The following is a 14,285-nucleotide window of genomic DNA, read 5'->3' on the forward strand; positions in this document are numbered from 1 at the left end:
ATTACGTCGCGGAGGTAGTGCAGGCTCAGAAGCTGAGCCCGCACCATCACCCGGAGGCCTAATACTGGCCTCTCGGTCTGCCAGCAATGGAAGCCTCCTATCCCTGCTCGGAGGCGGGGCATAAAAGGCTTCCGGTACGATGGCAAGGCTGCCGACTGCTAGTATGGCAACAGGAGGCCTAACAATGGCCTCCTGTCTGCCATTACGGAAGCCGATTAGGCCCTGACCAGAGGCGGAGCCTGATCGGCTTGCTGTCAGTGAATAACTGACAGTTCTAATACAATGCACTACATAATGGGGTCACTTCTGGGGGGTTTCCACTGTTTTGGTCCCACAGGGGCTTTGCAAATGCGACATAGCGACCGGAAACCAATCCAGCAAAATCTGCACTGCAAATGCTGCTACTTCATTTTCTGAGCCCTGCCGTGTGCCCAAACAGCCGTTCATGACCACATATGGGGTATTGCCGTACTCGGGAGATGTTGCTTTACAAATGTTGGGGTTCTTTTTTCCCTTTACTTGTTGAGAAAATGAAAAATGTTGAGCGAAAGCTACATCTTATTGAAGAAAAGGGATTCTTTTTATTTTTACTGCCCAATTCTAATAAATTCTATGAAATTACTAGTCTATGCTCACTGCACCCCTAGATGAATTCCTCAAGGGGTGTAGTTTCCTAAATGGAGTCACTTTTTGGGTGTTTAAATTATTTTGTCCCCTCAGGGGCTTTGCAAATGTGACATGGCCTCTGCAAACCATTCCTGCTAAATGTGGCCTCCAAAAGCCAAATAGCGCTCTTTCCCTTCTAAGCCCTGCCGTGTGTCCAAACAGTCGTTTATGACCTCATGTGGGGTATTGTTGAGAAATTGCTTTACAAATTTTGCTGTGCTTTTTCCCCTTTAGTCCTTGTGGAAATTAAAAAAAATTAGCTAAACCTACATTTTCTCTGAAAAAATGTAGATTTTAATTTTCATGGGCTTTTTCCAATAATTACTGCAAAAAAAAAAACTGTGTGGTCAAAATGCTCACTATACCTCTAGATAATTTCCTCAATGGGTGTTATTTCCAAAATGGGGTTACTTGTGGGGGGTTTCCACTGTTTTGTTCCCTCAGGGGCTCTGCAAATGTGACATGGCCTTCGCAAACCATTCCTGCTAAATTTGAGCTCCAAAAGCCAAATGGCGCTCTTTCCCTTCTAAGCCCTGCCGTGTGTCCAAACAGCCGTTTATCAGCAGACGTGGGGCATTGTTTTACTCGGCAGAAATTGCTTTACAAATTTTATGCTGGTTTTTCTCCTTTAGTCCTTGTGGAAATTAGAAAAAATTAGCTAAACCTACATTTTCTTTGAAAAAATTTAAATTTTTATTTTCACAGCCTATTTCCAATAATTTCTGCAAAAACCCTGTGCAGTCAAAATGCTCACTATACCTCTATACCATAATTTCCATACCTCTATACCATAATTTCCACAATGGGTGTAGTTTCCAAAATGGGGTCACTTGTGGGGGGTTTCCATTGTTTTGTCCCCTCAGGGGCTTTGCAAATGTGACATGGCGTCCGCAAACCATTCCTGCTAAATATGAGCTCCAAAAGCCAAATGGCGCTCTTTCCCTTCTAAGCCATGCCCTGTGACCAAACAGCCGTTTATGACCACATGTGGGATATTGTTTTACTTGGGAGAAATTGCTTTACAAATGTTGTGGTGCTTTTTCCCCTTTAGTCCTTGTGGAAATGAAAAAAAAATAGCTAAACCCACATTTTCTTTGAAAGAATGTCGATTTTAATTTTTATGGCCTAATTCCAATAATTTCTGCAATAAACCTGTTGGGTCAAAATGCTCACTATACCCCTAGATATTTTCCTTGAGGTGTGTAGCATCCCAAATGGGGTCACTTTTGTAGGACTTCCACTCTTTTGGCCCCGCAAGTGCCCTTCAAACCTGACATGGTGCCTAAAATATATTCTAATAAAAAGAAAGCCCCAAAATCCTCTAGGTGCTCCTTCGCTTCTGAGGCCTGTGTTTCATACCAGTACCACACTAGGGCACATGTGGGATATTTCCTAAATCTGCAGAACCTGGGCAATAAATATTGAGTTGTATTTCTCTGGTAAAACTTTCTGTGTTTAAAAAAATGGATTAAAATGTAATTTCTGAAAAAACAAATTTAGTTTGTTGATTTCCCCTGTACAATGCTTTAATTCCTGTGAAACATCTAAATGGTTAAAAAACTTTCTAAATGCTGTTTTGAATACTTTGAGGGTTGAAGTTTTTAAAAAAGGGTGACTTAATGGGGGTTTCTAATATATAAGGCCCTCAAAGCCACTTCACAACTAAACTCGCACCTGTAAAAATGGCCTTTTGAAATTTTCTTGAAAAGGTGAGAAATTTGCTGCTAAAGTTCCAAGCCTTGTAACGTCCTAGAAAATTAAAAGAAAATGTTCAAAAAATGATGCAAAAATAAAGTAGACATATGGGGGATGTTAAATAGCAACAACTTTGTGTGGTATAACTACCTGTCTTACAAGTAGACACATTAAAATTTAGAAAAATTATAATTTTTGAAATTTTTCGCTAAATTTTGGTGTTTTTCACAATTAAATACTGAATGTATCGAGCAAATTATGGCAGTAACATAAAGTCATATGTGTCATGATAAAAGAGTCTCAGAATCGCTTGGATGGGTAAAAGCATTCCAAAGTTATTAAAACATAAAGTGAAACATGTCAGATTTGAAAAACAAGGCTCTGTCAGAAAGGTCAAAAGTGGCCAAAGAGGGAAGGGGTTAAATTCTTTTGTAATCCTAGGAACATTGTGGGGAATTTCTTAATTTTTCTAAGAAACTGGTGTAAATTATGGCGCAAATCTGCGCCAGTGTATAACTGATGTAGATTTCACTTTCTGGCACACGTTCTGCCAGAGATGTACCCAAAAGCAGCCCTAAAAAAACTTTTAATAAAAAGTGATCACAAAGATGTATGGTACCAATAAAAATGACAGCTCATCCCGCAAAAATTAAGCCCTCACACTGCACAATCGACCAATAAGTAAAAAAACGTGGCTCTCGGAATGTGGTGAAACAAATTTTTTTTTAATTTATCAAATAGTTTTTACTTTGTAAAAGTAGTAAAATATAATAAAATATATCCGGTGCCAATAGTTTCCATTTGTCTCTGTTGTGCAAGGGTTCTGTAGTTTTGACAGAATCAATAGCATAGTCGACTACGCTATTTCCGCCTTAAACCCCACTCCTCAGGTTCCGAGAACCAGCGGGTGGGTATCATCATATCCCGATATGGCCCTAGCAGTACGACTTGACCGACGTCTCAGGGAACGTCAGCTTGAACGCGACTGTTAGGGATCTGCCAGGTACTACGTCTAGGTATACTCCTGGGATTAATCAATCCACACCTGAGGCCAGACCTGTTCGACTGACACCATCTCCCACCAACCAGGGTGGCAGGCTCAGGAGTGGGAGAGCCTATCGCGGCCTGGTCAGTCGGAGTTAGCTCCGCCCCCTGTCCTTTATTACCTGCTGTGTTCTCCTCCTCAGTGCTTGTAATTCTTTGGATTCCTGGCCCCACTGCTGCTTGCTCCAGCCTGCTTCTGCCGTGCTTCTGCCTTGCTGCTGTTCTGCTTAACCCGCTTGCTTTGCCTCCGGCTTGCTTCCTCCTCCGTGCTCACTTGGGTATACTCCACTTCATCCTGGTCCTGACAACTCATTCACCGCTCCGTTTCCTCACGGCGTTCCGTGGGCTACTGCCCCTTCCCTTGCGTGTTCCCTGTTTGTTCTCCCGTGCACTTAGACAGCGTAGGGACCGCCGCCCAGTTGTACCCCGTCGCCTAGGGCGGGTCGTTGCAAGTAGGCAGGGACAGGGCGGTGGGTAGATTAGGGCTCACTTTCCCTTCACCTCCTTCCTGCCATTACACAATCAGGGGCGGACAGGTGGCGGCGGTGGGCGGGGTTAAGAAGCTGCATCCCAGGGGGAAAAATAATTACCATAAAAGGCGGGAAGAGTTTAAACGACGATATTTACAGACAGAGGAGGACTTCAGGAAAGAAGAGAACAGGAACGAACTCTGGACAGCTGCGGCCATTGAGGGGTCAGACGAGTTTAACAGGTAAGATGTTGATGACAGGATCCCTTTAAGGGACCATTTGCAGAGACGAACATAGGTAAATGACAACAACGCCCAGGCAATGCAGGAAGAGGCAGGGCCCTTCTTATAGTCCAGGGTGCTCATGGGGTAATTTGGTAACTAATTCAGGTGCGCGCGCTGGTAATTTAAGAGCGGGCACGAGTGTGCGCGCGCACCCTATGGGACACAGCAGAGTGAAGCGGAAGTGAGCGCTGGCGTCTCCTGAGGAGATGCGGGCCAGCGCTCACTGATCCAAGCCTGCAACCGTCAGGAGGTGAGTAAACCAGACGGCCTGCGGCCATGGGTATTACAGTATCCCCCCTCTTACGCCCCCTCCTCTTGCGGCTAGAGTGAGAGAGAAACTTCTTCAGGAGAGTAGGGGCATTGAGGTTCTCCTCTGGCTCCCAGGACCTCTGTTCAGGACCAAACCCCCTCCAATCCACAAAATAAAAAGTTCTTCCTCCCACTCTCTTGGTGTCCAGGAGCTCCTTAACCTCAAATGTATCTTATGAACCGCTGGGAGCAACTGCAGGACTAGGAATCTTGGTGTAGCGGTTCGGAACCACAGGCTTCAGAAGGGAGACATGGAAGGAGTTGAGGGTAGGAGGCAGCCGAAGCTTGTAGGAGATGGTTGATCTGTTGCAAGATCTTGAAGGGTCCGAGGAACCTGGGAGCAAACTTATATGATGGCACCCCCAGCCGGATATTTCTGGAGGACAGCCAGACCTTGGTACCTGGAGGAAACTGGGGAGGCTCTTTTCTCCTTGTGTCTGCCCTAAAAGCATAATCAGCTGCGGGCACTTCGGACAAGGGAGCATCGGGCACAGGCAGTGGCTGGAGCAGGCCAGCAGGTTTGGAGTGACAAACCTTGTTAGCTGCGCACCCCGAGCGGGATGAAACAAAGTCCATGATGTTCTTGGGCAGCGTGGGCCACCAGAAATTACAGGCAATGAGGCCTTGGGTCTTACGGGTACCCGCGTGACCTGCTAATCTGGAGCTGTGTCCCCAGCGTAGGATTCTCCCTCTGTCTGCCAGGCGCACAAAAGTCCTCCCCGGAGGGATGTCTCTAATTTGCAGGGGGTTGACAAAAGACAATGTAAGACGGATCAACAATATTCTGTGGAGACTCCATGGTGTCCTCTGTCTCGAATGACCTGGATAAGGCATCGGCCCTCACACTCTTGTCGGCCGGACGGTAGTCTGGTAGAGGCTGATGTGAAGGCACTCTTCAGGCTATTAAATGCGGATTCTGCTTCTGGAGTCCACACCTTGGCGTTCCTGCCTTTTTTGGTGAGGGTAGAGATAGGAGATGTCAGTGAGGAGTTTGGAATGAACTGTCTGTAGAAATTGGCTAATCCCAGGAAACGCTGTATGGACCTTAAGCCTTGAGGACATGGACATTCCAGGATGGTCTTTACCTTCTCAGGATCGATCTTGAGGCCTTGATCCGAGATGATGTAGCCCCGGAAGGGTAGAGCATTTCTCCCAAACATAGACCACAACACAAACATAGAGGTCATGGAAGATATTATTAACGAACTCTTGGAAGACCGTGGGAGCATTACACAGGCCGAAGGGCATTACTAGGTATTCATAGTGTCCGTCACAAGTGTTAAATGCCGTCTTCCATTCGTCACCCCAGCGAATCCGGATTAGGTTATACGCCCCCTACAGGTCCAGCTTAGAAAAAATCTTAGCTCCTCGTATGCGATCAAACATCTCTGAAATCAATGGCAACGGATTTCTAATTTTTTACAGTGATCTGGTTGAGACCCCGGTTGTCGAAGCAGGGTTGCAGAGAACGATCCTTTTTCTTGATGAAGAAAACGCCGGCTCCTGCCGGGGAGGAGGACTTCCGTATGAAGCCCCTTTCCAGATTCTCCTTAATATAGGCGGACATGGACTGAGTCTCTGGCAAGGAGAGGGGATATACCCTACCTGGGGGAAGGGATGCATCAGGAATCAGCTCGATAGGACAGTCATATGCAAGGTGTGGGGGCAGCGTCTCTGCCTCCTTCTTGCCGAAGACATCCGAGAACATAGAATAATGAGAAGGCAATCCTGCCAAAGACTGAGGCAGAGGAGGCTGAGCCAGATGGATCTGTACCAGGCAGCGGCTGAGGCACTCGGAAACCCGACTGGAGAACCTCTCCAGAATTCCAGTCCAGAACTGGGGCATGTAGACGGAGCCAGGGCAGGCCCAGCAGCACAGGGTTGATGGCTTTAGACAGGACGAAAAATGAGATGAGCTCGGAATGACGGGCTCCCACCTGGAGCTTCAGTGGCTTGGTCACAGCTACAACCGGGTCTGGCAGAGGTAGCCCATTCACCGAGGCAACAATCAAAGGCCTCTCCAGAGGGGTTGTGGGCAACAGGAGAAGATCCACCAGGACTCTCTGAATGAAGTTAGCTGCGGATCCAGAGTCCAGATAGGCAGAGACCCGGTGTGACTTTTCGCCGGACACTATGGTCATGGCAATGGACAATTTAGAAGAAAGTCTTTCTTCACCCAGGGTTGTCGCTCCAACTGACCCTAGGCTCTGGGGCTATTGGGGACACAGACACACAAGATGGCCTCTGAGGCCGCAATACAGACAGAGTCCCGAAGTGCGTCTGCATCGTCTCTTCTGGGTAGACAGCTTGAGATGGTCCATCCTCAAAGACTCCTTTGGAGGAACAGCTGATGAGGACAGCAGGGGTTGCTGCAAAGTAGGAGCTGGGCTAGGGAGTCTTCGGATCCTTATGTCAATCCGGGTGTACAGAAGGATGAGGTCATCCAGGGTAGATGACAGATCACGGGCGGCAAACTCGTCCTTAATCTCAGGAGACAGTCCCTGCCAGAATGTAGCCACCAATGCCTCATTGTTCCACAACAACTCTCCCGCCAGGGTACGGAAGTGGATGGTGTACTCGCCCACGGAAGTATCTCCCTGGCGAAGGTTCAGCAAGGAGGCAGCTGCCGACGAGACTCGTCCAGGCTCTTCAAATACCGTGCAAAATGTCTGTAGGAACCTCTGGAAGTCATGGGTCTCTGGTCCTTGTCTCTCTCAGATAGGGTTCGCCCATGCTAGGGCCCTGCCAGTGCGGAGAGAGACAATGAAAGCAACCCTTGCGCCATCAGTGGAAAATGCTCTTGCATACAGACTGAAGTGGAACTGGCCCTGGTTCAAAAATCCCCTGCAGGTCCTCGCGTCTCCATTATAGCGACCAGTCAGTGGCAGGGAAAATCGGGTATCAGCACTGCCAGGAGGTGTAGCCGGAGCATCTGTACTGCCAGGAGGTGTAGTAGGAGGAACGGCAGCTTGCACATCCAGCCGATGTGCAATAATGTTCAATGCCTGGAGGAGTTGGTCCTGTCGAGACCGGAGGTCTAGCATATCTGCCCGCATCACTTGTGACGTCGTCATGGTCTTGGATTGACCAGCGGGGTCAATGGCCTGCGCGCACTGTCACGTTGGGTGCGTGGACCCACTGGGCTGTACCGCCTTGATGGTATAGCAGCTGGCCAACAGGGTACAAGTCAAAGTCAATAGTTCGGATAGGTGTACCTGTGGAAACTTCTAAAAGTAGCGAAGACAGGCTCGGATGGGACCTTTGACAGCAGGCACACACCAGGCGTGGTGTAACCGGGAAGGCACAACGACAGCACAACACCACACAACTCCAACTCTAATCGGCACTTGAACCAGGATAGCATGGGACACAGGATACAGGTAACAGGAACGGGAACACTGGGAACTGGAGAACACTTAAGGGACCATTTGCAGAGACGAACATAGGTAAACGACAACAACGCTCAAGCAATGCAGGAAGGGGCAGGGCCCTTCTTATAGTCCAGGGTGCTCATGGGCTAAGTTGGTTACTAATTCAGGTGCGCGCACCCTACGGGACACAGCAGAGTGAAGCGGAAGTGAGTGCTGGCGTCTCCTGAGGAGGAGATGCGGGCCAGCGCTCACTGATCCATGGCTGCGGCCATCAGGAGGTGAGTAAACCTGACAGCCCACGGCCATGGGTGTTACACTAATAACACACTGAGGTACTGTTCAAGAGATTGATTCGTTTTTTCAGTTTGTCCATTTGATTGGGGATGAATGACAAAAGACAAAGTTACTATTATCCCGAAAGCAGAGCAAAAGCTTTTCCAGAATTTGGAAGTGACTGGTACCCCTAGATCAGAGATCACTTTATCTGGAATTCCATGTAATTTTAATAATTCCAAAATCATTAGTTCAGCAGTTTGTTCCACAGTGGGTATTCCCTTTATTGTGATCAAATAGACCATCCTTTTGAAACGTCTATAACAACCAGGATGGTGTTCATTTCTTTGCAGTGGCATTGTTAGCCCCGGGTTTTTGGCTCAGTGACCCGGATCCCCAGGGACAGCCACATGTAATTGTATTTGCATCCTCAAGATGCAAATACAATTGAATTCTATGTCAGTGCAGGGAGCTATCAGTTGAGCTATAGGGTCACAGCGGTTGCAATTGCGACTGGGCACCGAAGCCAGGGTGGCCTGCGGCCCCCCACACCACATCAATAAAAAGTTACTATAGTAACTGGGGCCGCGGGCCACTGTTACTATAGCAACTGACAGTACTTACACGCCTGGTTCCGGAGCGCAGCGGAGGTCCTGACGTCTAAGTGCTGTGCGCCGCGCACAACATCCGGACCATGGATAGAGTCAGGATCTCCGCTGTGGGAGGAGCCAGGTACAATACAGAACTTGACCATCTGTAGTGATGGTCGGATACTGGGGCGGCCGTGGGCTGGTATTATCAGGTTGGGAAAGGCTATAAACAGCGCCCCCCCCCGGTAATGCTAGCCTGCTGCTGCTTTATTGTATCTGGCCGGTTATGAAAAACCCACATAGTTTAAAATAAATAGCAATAATAATTGCAAAGAACGATTTGGGGTCCCCCCCAATTTTCATAACCAGCCAGATACAACACAGCAGCAGCAGCCTAGCATTACCAGGGTCGGAAGGACCACTGTTTTTGGCTTTCCCCAGCCTAATGCTACCAGCCTGCGGCCGCCCCAGTGCCTGACCATCACTACAGATGGTCGAGTACTGGTTCGTTCCCGGGTCTTCCCAGTACTCCTGGTGGCGGTGGGTACCGGGGTAATAATGGGGGTTAGTGTTAGCCTCTGCACCGGCATAACATTAAGCCCCGCCTTAGTAATGGACGCTGTCAATGAACCACCAGCTATTACTAAGGTGGTAATAATAAAGTTTAAAAAAAATACTAGGACATAGAAAAAATATTTTATTGAAATAAAAAACCCACACAACCCTCATTGACCATTATATTGAGAATAAAAAAAATTCTGTCATTGAAGTAGTCCTTGAATCCGACGTAGTCCAACGACCGAACCTGTAAAATAACACAAACACACAAAATAATTAGTAACACATAAAGAAGCCAAACAATTATAATCTTACCTTTCGCTAGAGCCGCAATGTCAAAAAGCTGGGCCCTATATCTAATCCAATCATGTGTCATACTTTCTGCTGAGCCACTGTATCTAATCCTATCCATAGTTTATAGGGTCATAGTGCTATAGATATGCTGTCTCCTATACACACACATATACACACACACATTTTCTTGGTGGGGGACATATATATTGGGGCTATATCCCCTGACATTTTAAGTTATGCCCCTGGCTGCCAGTGCTGCGTTGTTGGGTCACATAGGAGACCCAGCAATGCAACTGAAAGCTGTGGGCTGTCGGCCATGAGAAGTGGGGGGGGGGCAATAAGAACTTTTGCATCGGGGCCCATGAGCCTTTAGCTACGCCCCTGACTGTAATGTTATCTGTGGGGGAGGGAATACTTTTTAAATTGTTTTTGTGTGGGAGGGGAGACTTAACTGTAAATGTTATGTGTGGGGGAAGGGATTCTGTGTAAAACGTTTTTTGGGGGAAAGGGGGACTTGACTGAATGGTATGTGTGGGGGAGGGGGAACTTGACTGTAAATGTTATGTGTGGGGTGAGGGGATTCTGTTTTAAGACTATGTACACCCGTTTTTTTAATATAAAAATGTGTATCAGTGTGTTTGGTGCAACTTTCTAGTTATTTTATTAAAATTAATTTTCACTTTTTCAGATACAGCTGCTTTGTATTCAGGATTCGCAGAATCCTGTATCTGTCAGGTCCGGAGGACTGACGGGTTCAGTGTCAGCGTGTGCTGACAGTTTATAACTTAGATGTGATCGATTACAGGTGGATCCAGCATGTCAGACACGCAGGACACGCCGTCACTGAACCCGTCAGTCCCGCTGACCTGACAGATTCAGGTCTCTGCGCTAGATACAACTGCTCTGTATACAGGATACAAAGCAGCTGTATCTCAAAAGGTAAAAATGATTTTTTATTAAACTGTAATTACAAAGTTGCATCAAACACACTGATAGACTGTAAGAGTCAGTTACCACGTTGCGTAAATATTGCAGTTTTTCCACAACAGAATTTGTTGCGTAAAATCCGCAGCAAAAACAGTAGCAGTAAAGTGGATGAGATAAAACGAATCTCATCCACACGCTGGGTAAATAGTGAACCGAAAAAACGCTCAGAAATTCACGTGCGTTGCGGAATTTTATTCCGCAGCATATCAATTGTATTTGCGTAAACGCTGCTTATTTGTTGCGAGTTTTCCTAATTGAATTCAGTGGGCGGTAAATCCTGCAACAAATAGCAGTCGTTGCGTTTTTTGCGGCGGGTTCACAGAGATTCCGCCCCAAAAACATCTCATACTTACCCAGAAGTCTGTGTTCCTCCCTCCAGCGCTGCCTCCTGGGATGACGTTTCATCCCATGTGACCGCTGCAGCCAATCACAACGTATCCACCCCGTGTGTAAAAAAAAAAAGTTTCAAAGGTGTACATAGCCTTTAATTAGTTTGTATGGGGACGGGGGGATTTGACTGTAAATGCCATGCGTTTGGGGACTTATTTAGCATTTATTCACAGGTTACGGTCGTATTGCGTTTTTCTTTTGCAGAGATTTTCTAAAAAAAAACATGGCAAATTACATTGTTATAAAGCAATTTTACGACAACTGTTGCAAAAAACGTGATTTGATCTCGACGTGTGAAGAGACCTTTGTAGTTCATTTGTGTAGGGTAAGGGGTCTTTGCTGTAGATGTTATGCGAGGGAAATGTTTAGTTATAGTTTTTTTGTGCGGGAAGGAAGCTTGACTATTTTGTTCCGTTAGGTTATATTCACATGTAGCGGTTGAGGGGCAGTTTAAAAAACACATCAAAACCACTTCTAGCTAAACCTAAGTGGTTTTATTATGATTTGCCGTGGTTTTGTGATGCAATAATTGGCCGCATGCGTTGTTTCATATCCGGTTTTTAACCTCTCCTCAACCACTACATGTGCATTTTATATTTTACTACAGACTTTAAAGGCTATGTAAACATTTGAAGCCATTTACTGTTAATAAAACAATGTTTTATTTCATTTGAAACAACTTTTTAAGTGTTTTTTATTTAAAAAAACTCTTACTTTTCAGATACAGCTTCTATGTATTCAGTAAACATAGAAGCTGTATCTTGCCATAAAAGATAAATCCGTCAGGTCTGCAGGACTGACAGCTTAGACAAACACTGGTCCTGTGTGTCACTAACAGGCAGGATCCAGCTAATAACGATCACGTCTAAGTTCATGAACTTAGATGTGATCGATAATAACATAATTCTTTCCAATAATTTACCTGTGTAATCAGGGCAACGATCAGCCGATGAATGAGCAAGCGCTCGTTCATTGGCTAATCGACTTGTTTACGCGGACAATAAAATGGTTGCTAGTCAGTAGCACATCTCCCTGTGTAAACAGGGAGTTGTGCTGCCAACAAGATGGAAATGTATGGGGACGAGCGATCATAGTAACGAGCACTCGTCCCCATACATAACCAATGATAGCTCCTTGTGAAAGGATCTAAAGAGCGCAGATCCACGAGCTGTTTCGTGGATCAGCGCTCATTTTCATGGCCCTAGTCGGGCTGTGTAAAAGGACCCTAGGGAAATGCAATAGTTAAAGGGGTTTCTGTATTTCTTTTTTGATAAATGTTGTCATAGGATACCCTTACGTTGCTGTTTCTTGGCTGTTCCACCACTGACGGTTTTCTGGGTCCCCTGATGCTCCTTTATTTATAATCTGGGGTCATGTCTGTCGTCTATAACAATGTCGCATAACGCTGTGGTAATGTGGGATTGTTATGGATGATACTCAATGGCACTAGGTTATAAAAGAAAAGAAGTATCAGGGGACCCAGAAACCATCAGTGGTGGAACAGCCAAGAATCGGCAACGTAAGTGTATGACTAATAATGTGTCTTATGTATTCATGTTCTGTTAATATGAGCTTTAAAAAATAAAATGTGTGATTTTAGCATGAAAACATCAACACCAGCCATCGTCTTTTCATGACGGCTGTATTCAAAGCCCAGTTACCCCTGTCACCTTTATTCGGCAGGTGGAGGTAAACAGATTAAGTATAGGCCGGTACGTATGGGCCAGTCAAGTATGCTTGTCCCCCAGGCTAAAATGTGCCAGTCAGCCCCTGCCTGCAGCCTATAAGAAGCTGGGACAGGATCCCTGCACAGGCCGGCACGATGACATAACTGGATCATGCCAGCCTACGCAAGGGTCCCGTCTCAGCGTGTGGCACCATCAGCAAAAGTGGAAATTTGTGTGTAGCACTACCTACAGGGTGTGTATGTGTGTGTGTGTGTGTGTGTGTGTGTCTGTGTGTGTGTGTGTGTATGTGTGTGTGTGTGTATATATGTGTGTATAGCACTATCTACAGGGGAGTAACTACAAGGGCCATAGGCTTATAGATATCTGCGAGATATATACACTACCGTTCAAAAGTTTAGGGTCACTTAGAAATTTCCTTATTTTTGCAAGAAAAGCACAGATTTTTTTCAATGAAGATAACATTAAATTAATCAGAAATACACTCTATACATTGTTAATGTGCTAAATGACTATTCTAGCTGCAAACGTCTGGTTTTTAATGCAATATCTACATAGGTTTATAGAGGCCCATTTCCAGCAACCATCACTCCAGTGTTCTAATGGTATATTGTGTTTGCTAACTGTGTTAGAAGGCTAATGGATGATTAGAAAACACTTGAAAACCCTTGTGAAATTATGTTAGCACCGCTGTAAACAGTTTTGCTGTTTAGAGGAGCTATAAAACTGACCGTCCTTTGAGCTAGTTGAGAATCTGGAGCATTACATTTGTGGGTTCGAATAAACTCTCAAAATGGCTAGAAAAAGAGAGCTTTGATGTGAAACTCGACAGTCTATCCTTGTTCTTAGAAATGGATGCTATTCCATGCGAGAAATTGCCAAGAAACTGAAGATTTCCTACAACGGTGTGTACTACTCCCTTCAGAGGACAGCACAAACAGGCTCTAAACAGAGCCCCGCTGCACAACTGAGCAACAAGACACGTACATTAGAGTCTCTAGTTTGAGAAATAGACGCCTCACAGGTCCTCAACTGGCAGCTTCATTAAATAGTACCCGCAAAACGCCAGTGTCAATGTCTACAGTGAAGAGGCGACTCCGGGATGCTGGCCTTTAGGGCAGAGTGGCAAAGAAAAAGCCATATCTGAGACTGGCTAATAAAAGGAAAAGATTAATATGGGCAAAAGCACATAGACATTGGACAGAGGAAGATTGGAAAAAAGTGTTATGGACAGACGAATCGAAGTTTGAGGTGTTTGGATCACACAGAAGTACATTTGTGAGACGCAGAACAACTGAAAAGATGCTGGAAGAGTGCCTGATGCCATCTGTCAAGCATGGTGGAGGTAATGTGATGGTTTGGGGTTGCTTTGGTGCTGGTAAAGTGGGAGATTTGTACGAGGTAAAAGGGATTTTGAATAAGGAAGGCTATCACTCCATTTTGCAATGCCATGCCATACCCTGTGGACAGCACTTGATTGGAGCCAATTTCATCCTACAGCAGGACAATGACCCAAAGCACACCTCCAAATTATGCAAGAACTATTTAGGGAAGAAGCAGGCAGCTGGTATTCTATCTGTAATGGAGTAGCCAGCGCAGTCACCAGATCTCAACCACATAGAGCTGTTGTGGGAGCAGCTTGACCGTATGGTACGCAAGAAGTGCCAAT

Source organism: Rhinoderma darwinii, chromosome 1 (assembly GCF_050947455.1).
Source record: "Rhinoderma darwinii isolate aRhiDar2 chromosome 1, aRhiDar2.hap1, whole genome shotgun sequence".
Taxonomy (NCBI): domain Eukaryota; kingdom Metazoa; phylum Chordata; class Amphibia; order Anura; family Rhinodermatidae; genus Rhinoderma; species Rhinoderma darwinii.